The following is an 8,210-nucleotide window of genomic DNA, read 5'->3' as shown; positions in this document are numbered from 1 at the left end:
TTAGGTAGTTTTGCTGGGTAAAGATGGAATCATTGGTAAAAGACACCCCACTCTACAACCCGACAAAGAATGTGAATGTGGTCAGGGCGATCTTCAGAGACTGAAGATTATGTGCAGAGATGTTTGTTGTCATTCTGACTTTAGAATTGTAGATAAAACCAAAAAGAGGCACTGTTCCATACTCCTAAATAGTCATGATTTGAAAATGACAGATACTGGCCAGTATGGGCAGTGCTGGGCATTGAACCCAGGACTTTGTGCGTGAAAGGTAAGTGCTCTACCAACAGAGCTATTATCACTGGCCTCCAGCTTCTGCTGCTTCCTTCTGAGCCTAGAATTTTATACTCCTAGGAATGTGAAAGGTGTCAATTCCAGCGTAGCGCTTTGGTGTTGAATAGTATTCACTCCCATTCCATCTTACAGTCTGCTCAAGGTACTGACCCTAATTTCAGGCTCTTTGTCACATGAAAGGGCCTGACTATTCCTAACAAGGACACATGGTCTATGAAAGTAGCTCTGACTCGTGAACTTCTGAGTAAGTCTTCTTTGCTGTGCTCTTGGGCTTTTACGTCTTGATCTTAAAGTCTTAACTCTCACCTGTCTAGTTTTCCTGGAGGAGTCTGATCAATAAGACTCAAATGAGACACCAATCTACTGCTCTTCCCAAGTCCCTGCTCAAGCCGCAAGTGTGCACAGGACTCTGGAGATGCCACTAAACACAAGGCCTCATTTCACAGGTCTAGATCGCGTCCACACGTATGCAAGTCTGGGTGCCTGGTAATGCTGCAGAAGCTCTGAGAAGCAAAGCAGAAGCTTCCAAAGCGCAGCGCGCAGTGTGACGTGCGACTCATACTTGTTTTAGTCTCGGGGCCTAGAATCCCTGGCGTGCAATATGAAAGGGAGATAATGCTCCTTCCTGGGTGTGAACTTCTCCTGGGCAGACATGAACAAACATACTCATTCTAGATAGGGCACTGGCAGATCGGAGAAACCATTCCACATGAGCCTGTGTTCCTTGGACCAGTGAGTTTATCATAGTTTCTTCCAGGACCGTGGGTGACTCAAAGGCAGATACCTCACTGAACAGCCTACCCAGCACGGCTGATGACTCCTAAAAGCTGCATCCCTGCATTTCCCCACAGGACTTGCAAGTAACTCAGATGGTCAGAAAGACTCTTCTCGCTAGTAATTATTACAGCTTGTACAACCTTGGGAGGAACTCCGGGCATCTTGTACACTTCAGGAGCTTCCTACATCTAAGAAGTTTCATTTCCCTCCTGAGTCTCCAGGAAGGACTGTTTCACTCGAGAGGAAGCGGCTGTGTAACAGAGGGGAAGTGGAAGATGCACAGACATCCATTTCCCACAAATGAATATGGCATCCTCCTTGGCCGGTATCAAGCATGGGAAGGAAACAGCCGTGGCCCCAGTTTTCTTGTGGCTGCACATATTATCTGAAAACAAGTCTGGTTTCCAGTTCACCCCTCAGTAGATATGACTCTCACTCCCTCACAGTAAGTAATTCCAAGTCTGGAGAGAGGCTGCAGCTGTTTGGATGGATAAAGACAACATCAGGTCATTGACTCTTGCTGATGTTTCATGAGTAAGAATCAGGTGGTTCTGAGAAGGTATCCCTGCTCTGTGCTTGGTTTCCCTCTGCAGGATGGACAACACTGGACCCACAGGTAATGGAAGAACAAGATGGAGGCAGCAGGAAGTCCCGGTCACCTCTTCCAGAACAGGAAGCTGCTTGAGAATCCTGGGTTAGATGGAACCTTTTACTGTGTTCTTCGCCTGAGATGTCAGAGTTAATTCACTGACAGAGCAATTGACATGGCTGTTTCATATAGTCACCACCATTAAGACAAGAACCCCGGTGCAGCACTAGCTGTGGCTGCTGAGGGGTTAGTGCTGGCATGCCTGTACATGCAAATTCCAGCATCTGGAGTTGTCCCCAGAGGTCTTCTTCAAGCATGCACCATTACCGTACTTTTCATGGGGTGTACTCTGGGCTTCTGGGTTCTTCCAGAAAGGCCTCATCTTTTGTTACTAAAGCTTATGCCTCTCGAAGGTCTCTACCACACAAGTGTGTTTACATCTCAGGTAATTATACCCCCCGTGCACTGAGATCACAGGGGTGTGGAATGCCGATGGACACTGGAAGCTTCCTTTGTGAGGTACATATAATTTCTGTGACCACTGTAACAAACTTCATTCTGGCGTTGTCCATAAGTATAGCCTGTCCAGGATACGTGCCCATTGTGTGGGGACTACCCCATCCTCTTTGACTAATTGAGCTCTAAGGCTTGGAGAGGCTCCCAAGGTTATGGTGCCCATGGTAGGTGACATCACATAGTGAGGGCAGTGAGGGCTCTATAACAGACATTCAGTGCCACTTACCCAGTCCTAAGAGACTGACTCACCCTTCAAGGTATATCCGTATTCCTAGAAAGACAGAGATCTGTTTACAAGGGAGGAGACCTCATGATCTAATCCTCTCTTAAAGGTCCTGTTGGGAATCTAATCTCAACACAAGTTTGTGTGTGGACTAGTCATGTCCAGACCTCAGCTCTGTTATAAATAGATCCTTCTTTCATAAGAGGAAGGTCTTTTAGAAGAGGAAAGTAGGATCCTGGTATATCTTGGAGGTTGGGGGATGTGTGTATAATCAGAGAAATGGGGGATGGACATGTCCGCTAGAATAGCAGGACTTCAGCAGAGAAGGCAGAGATGGTGGTATGGGCATGTCCCAGTTGTCTGGGGATGGGGAGAGCCAAGGGCAGGCTGGGGCCTAAGGAAAGAGGAGACTGCTGCTGACCCCACATAGAGCTTCCTGCTGGTGCCCTAGTGTGGGAGTCCTCAGGCATTCCTTAGACTGAGGGGTGAGTGTCTGGGGGTGAGGGTGGTCTATTCACCTCAGGATTCATAGCTCATTGTAGCGCAAGAATCCTAGAGGAGGTTGAATAGCGGATCCCCAAAACTTCACCGATCTACGGGCCTCTCATCCACATGTATTTTTTGGAGCAGCAGCCTGGGAAGCTAACCCCAGTCCCACCCCGGCTGGAGTCCTGTCATTGCCTTGAAGCTCTTCATAGCTTTTTAATAAGAGTGCTGAATCTTCACCCTCCTGGCAGCCTGCAAATGACAGCAGGCACCCTGGGCCTGATGTTCACAGAAAGGAATAACACTCCCACTCACCACCACCCCAAACCTGCTTGTCTGTCTCTTGGAGACAGTGAAATGACCCTGACCACCCTGAACTGTGGACCTTTCCTTTCTGCTGTATCTTCAAGGGCCTCTGTCTGGGCTGGGGGGGAAAAGCCAGGGTCTCTGCTGCCCAGCCTGTGCTGAGTTCTCTGAGGTTTTACAGCAATATGGATGCCCTCATAGCACCTTCCCAAATGCTTGTGGCTGCTGTTTTGTTCTTCTACATACAAGACACAGGTTTCCCATCCCATTCTTGTAACAGCCCATTTCCGACACAATGAATCTGTCCACTTGAACTTGGTCCTGGCTGGGATGTGGCTGCCCCTGAGTCCCACCCAGGAGTTTGCCTTGGCTAATGGCCTCCATCACTGAAAAACTATCATATCAGTTCAGTCATGTGTGGCTACAGAAACAAAGGGGCACCATCCCGCAGACAGATTCACTGGCTCAGAGCCGAGCAAGCCTGATCATTACTGTCTGCAGTTGCTGCTCTGAAGAGAACGAAGTGTTCATTGGAGACAGAGACTCCAGAATCCTGGAGGGCTGCATAGAGGTAACACCTGGTCACACTCAGGAATACCTGGCTCGCCCCATCTAACAGCCTGTGTGACAGTATTCCATGAATGGAGCTAGCCTCAACTCTGCCCAGTCCCACCATGAAGCCCAGAACATCAATGAATGTGCTTTAACCCCCGGTTTCACAGTCTGTTTATTCTGACAAAAGACAGAAGGTCTTCCACTAGTCCCACAACTTGATTCTTAGTCCTGGGGTGATCTGAGCCTAAATCCTTTGAGGGGCCAAGGGAATGATTCTCACAGCTGGATCAATACAGGGCACTGACAACAGACTTTGTGAGACAGGTGTGTGATGGGACAAGAGTCGTGAAAAACCACAAGTCTAACTCTGACGCTGGTCAGTTTGCCTTCTGTGACCCTGTTCAGAAACAAAATCTGAAGGGTAGAAGGGCTTGCAACTCTAAAATGGTCTCAGAAAGCAGTGGACGTTTTAGGAGGAAGTTAGAATGCGCCAGCCGAAAGACCCTTTCCAGTTCTAAAGCCCTTTGCCTCTGCTTGACCCCGGGGTCTTTGCCAGGCTCCTCCAGTTCCCCCTACCTCCATGGCAACCGCTGACCCTTGAGGTTTAATGACAAATGGGAGATCCCCAAAGAACTTGCCTTCATTACAGAACCTGATTCCTCAAGCCTTCAACCCAACAATTACGGGTCCTGATACCAAACTAGAATTTGATCGATACTCACTCATTAGGGCAAGTGTCTACTGGCATCTGCTGAGCCTAGCAACTAAAGTATTTATGACCAGACAAACCTGTTCTCACTGTCCTGTGTTTTTGCTCCATCACAGGCAGCCTGCCATGCCACAGACTGAAGGTTAAATCATTCTGAACACGGCTTCCAGAACCTCTATTCCAACAACCTAAAGGAAACGGAGATTCTAGGATCAGCTGACATCAAAAGGTCTACGTCCTTCCCCAGCACACATCCTCACCTTTCAGGGCTGTGTTGAGTTTATGATGAATTTTTTCACTCCTACCATGGGTATCATGACTGGCACAAGCATTGTTGGGGAGCCGGGGTGAGGGGTGAATAGTGTTTTTCTCTAAAAGGACATCACTTCAGGGAAGGAGCTATGACACTCTCCCTCTCCCAAAGCAATCTGTCTTCTTCTTTAGCCAGTGACTCTCCTGGGGATTGTCTCTCTGGTCCCCATGTCCTTGTCTCAGGCCCTTCCTTCATTTGGTGGCATTCAAAACTCTGCCACCGAAAGGCATCAGTGACTGTATCCCCCGAAGAATCTCAGCACCAGACCCTCTAGCTCAGCGTTTCTCACCCTGTGGGTTGCTGCTCCTTTGGGGATTGAATGAGCCTTTCACAGGGGTCACATATCAGATATCCTGCTTATCAGATATTTACATTGTGATTCATGACAGCAGCAGAATTGCAGTTATGAAGTAGCGATGGAATAATTTTATGGTTAGGGGTCACCACAGCATGGGGAACTGTATTAAAGGATCGCAGGATTAGAAAGGCTGAGAACCATTGTTCTGGCTCTTCCTAATGTCACTCTTACCAAATAGGACCAGTGGTCCCAGGATAGCTGAGCCTCCCTCATCCCACTGATGTAGTGTCCACCACATGCACATGCCATGTTGCTTCTGGGCCCACGGTCCCTATAGCTGTTGTTGGCACGTGTGTGGGCTTGCTTCTCTTCTCCTGCAGCCTCTAATTATCATGACAGTTATTGATATCAATGCTGGCCACCGTGCGGCTGTATTGGAGGTGGGAAAGCTAGGGGCACAGCATGAGGCAAGGAGGTAGAGTGGAGAAATTCAGGTTCCTGAAGGCCCTAGCTTCTGGACCATTCTGGAAGAAATAGAGAAATAGAGGGCTTTTGTGAAACTGGTGCATCTCCTCACAGCGGGTGCTGGTGTGTGAGGATGGCTGAGGTCTGTCGGGATGCTCGGAAGGTTGTGTTTGTTTGTTTGTTCATTTGTTTATAATGGATTTCTAGACCAGACTAGCCTTGACCTCCCTATGTAGCTGAAGATGATATTGAAATCCCAATCCCCCGCCTCTACCTCCTGAATGCTGGAATTACAAGCGTGCACCAGCTGGTTTATGTGTTCCTGGGGATCGAAACCAGGGCTTCAGGCTTCCTAAGAAACATTGTACCAAAGGAGCTACAGCCTCAGTCCCTGAGCTCTGTTTGAAGAGTCTTACTCTCAGGTGTAGGAGGGAGCTGTGGCCCTTTGAAGTCAGTTCTTTCCCTGAGTGTAGCAGCTACCTCTCCCTGTGCAGCCCCCAGGATGGTGGTGGGTTTCCTCCAATGCACTGGAGGAAAAGATGTCCTGTGGGACTTGGACACACTTTGGGGGCGCATCATTGCCCTGTAGGCATGAAACTAGCACAGGGTATGGCACTCTATGCCAGCTGTAGCCTTCGATTCCTGCAGACATTGATCAGAAGTCAGGGGGCTAATAGCCATGTTCCCTGGAAGGTGCTGTTGATTTCAAAATGGAACCCTGGGGAGGCAGGGCTGGGGATGCCGACAGTCTCCGCCCCGCCTGAGCCAGCTCTGTGTTACAGAGCATCACAGCTTCAGCATCATGGAGGTGACAGGAAGGTCCCCTGGACAGAATAAATACTACATGGTGGAACCAACTCACAACCAGCTTGTCCAGAGTAAAGCTGTCCCTGTGTGAGTAGAATCCAGCAGTTTCTGTGTTGATGCCTAGGGCTACTAGTCTACTTGGGCTGCTATCACAAAAATGCCATGGGCTAAAGTGACACCCCCTCCCTTTACTTCCTTGAAGGCTGGTAAGTCCCCAAATTTCTGTATGGTGAGGCCTTTCTCTCTGGCTTCTTACTGTGGCTCATGTGAAGAAAGAGGGAGCTTTGGCCTCCTTTCCTTTTTTTTTTTTTTTTTTTATGGAGATCCTAGGACCACCATGGAGATCCCCTTCCATGACATTATCTAAATCTAATCTCATCCTATAGGACCCACCTCTGGACGTCATCACATCGTAGCTTAGAGCTTCAACATGTGATGGTGTGATAGACACACCCAGTCCTTATATTACTCCGTCTGTACAATCTACTGTTTGAGCTTCCTAGGTGTGTCCACAGAGCGCATCAGAGGACCTGGAGACTCCACTTAAAGCTGTGGGCTCTGATTCCTGCCGCACACATTTGTCTGCTGGGGAAGGACTCTTCCTCTACATGGGTCTTTCCAGATGGTTTCTTTGTCCATCACATGGAATCATAGTGGGTAAGCAAGCCTCCTTAGCATGCGGTCAGGCTTCTGAAAACCCACGAGGACTTAGGCCCAAGTACTGATTTGGTCTGACTTCCCAGGTCCATGACCCTGGAATGTAGGACATTCATAAGCAGGTTACAGACTGTACTGAGTTGGATGGAATTGGGACTAAGGTAGGGATTGCACGAAAGAACAGCACACACAAAGGCAATTGGGTCACAGCCTGGATCAGAAAAGAGAGGACATGTGCACAGAGACCCGGCACCCTCACATTAGCAGGTGTACCCCCATGTACTGACTCTCCCTACAGCTCATCGGCTAGTAAGCTGAAAGTCAAATACAAGATGCATTTTTGTTTTGTTTTCTTGTGTTATTTTTCAAAACTGGTTCATCAGTCACTTGATTCAACTCTGCTAGCCACAGTCCCTTGGCCTAGGTGACACATAATAAGGTCACTTGCCAAGACAGTCCAAGGTTGACACAAAGCAAAGTAAAGCACTGCCTGCTAGGCTTTGTCCCAAGCAGGCATTTTCAGTCTCACAGACTCACTGCAGTGTGGAGTTGAACAGAACCTTGTGGAATGTATGCCCAACTTCAATGAATTGATCTGAAATGTCCAACCTTTGACCTTTGTCCAGGCCACCCTGTTTCTGCCCCTCCATAATGTCTGCACTCAAGCCATACACCTTTTCTTTGTGCTTCCTGCTCTGGTGCCTTTACACATATTGCTGACACTTACCAAAGACCCCTCTTTTCCTGCTGTTCCCATGAGTTCCTCTCTCATTCTCAAGTTTCACATGGGTCATTGATTTCTCTCAGATCACAGGAGAGGAAACAGAACAACAAAGCACACAATGACCACCAGAGGCCATGGAGGAATAAGAACAGTTTGCCGCTCAGGATGCGAGGCTAAGCACTGCACTCAGGGTCAGCCGCTTTGGACCCAGAGAAGAGCATGTCTGATTGCATGCGGGTTGATGCCCCAGGTCCCGCCTCTGAGAAAAAGGTATCGGACGGGTCTGATGCTCTTTGGGTGGATGACACCTAAATGAACATCTGTACAAAGTCCCAATTTATTTCTAATATCAGAGATCAGACCTCTACTCTTGCCTGATGCGTCTAAAACAAAAAGGGGGAACTGTAGAGAGCTGCGGAATGCTATGCCTTAAAGATGGAGCTGGTTTCTGCCTTCCACCTTCCCGATGGTGAGTGCTCTCTGTCACGAACAAC

The 8,210-nt window shown here is 48.5% G+C and overlaps 1 long non-coding RNA gene across 1 annotated transcript; it reads left to right on the top strand.

The window, feature by feature from the left end:
• The first annotated feature begins 215 nt into the window (after positions 1 to 215).
• Positions 216 to 7,989, top strand: LOC132648117 (uncharacterized). Its single transcript, XR_009586499.1, has 3 exons — positions 216 to 2,176; positions 4,569 to 6,992; positions 7,800 to 7,989. It is a non-coding gene; the product is annotated as an uncharacterized LOC132648117 (long non-coding RNA).
• The last annotated feature ends 221 nt before the right edge of the window (positions 7,990 to 8,210 follow it).

This window comes from Meriones unguiculatus, chromosome 15, assembly GCF_030254825.1.
Source record: "Meriones unguiculatus strain TT.TT164.6M chromosome 15, Bangor_MerUng_6.1, whole genome shotgun sequence".
NCBI lineage: Eukaryota > Metazoa > Chordata > Mammalia > Rodentia > Muridae > Meriones > Meriones unguiculatus.
The sequence above is the reverse complement of the archived record's forward strand: the minus strand, read 5'-3'. Positions and strand labels throughout refer to the sequence as shown.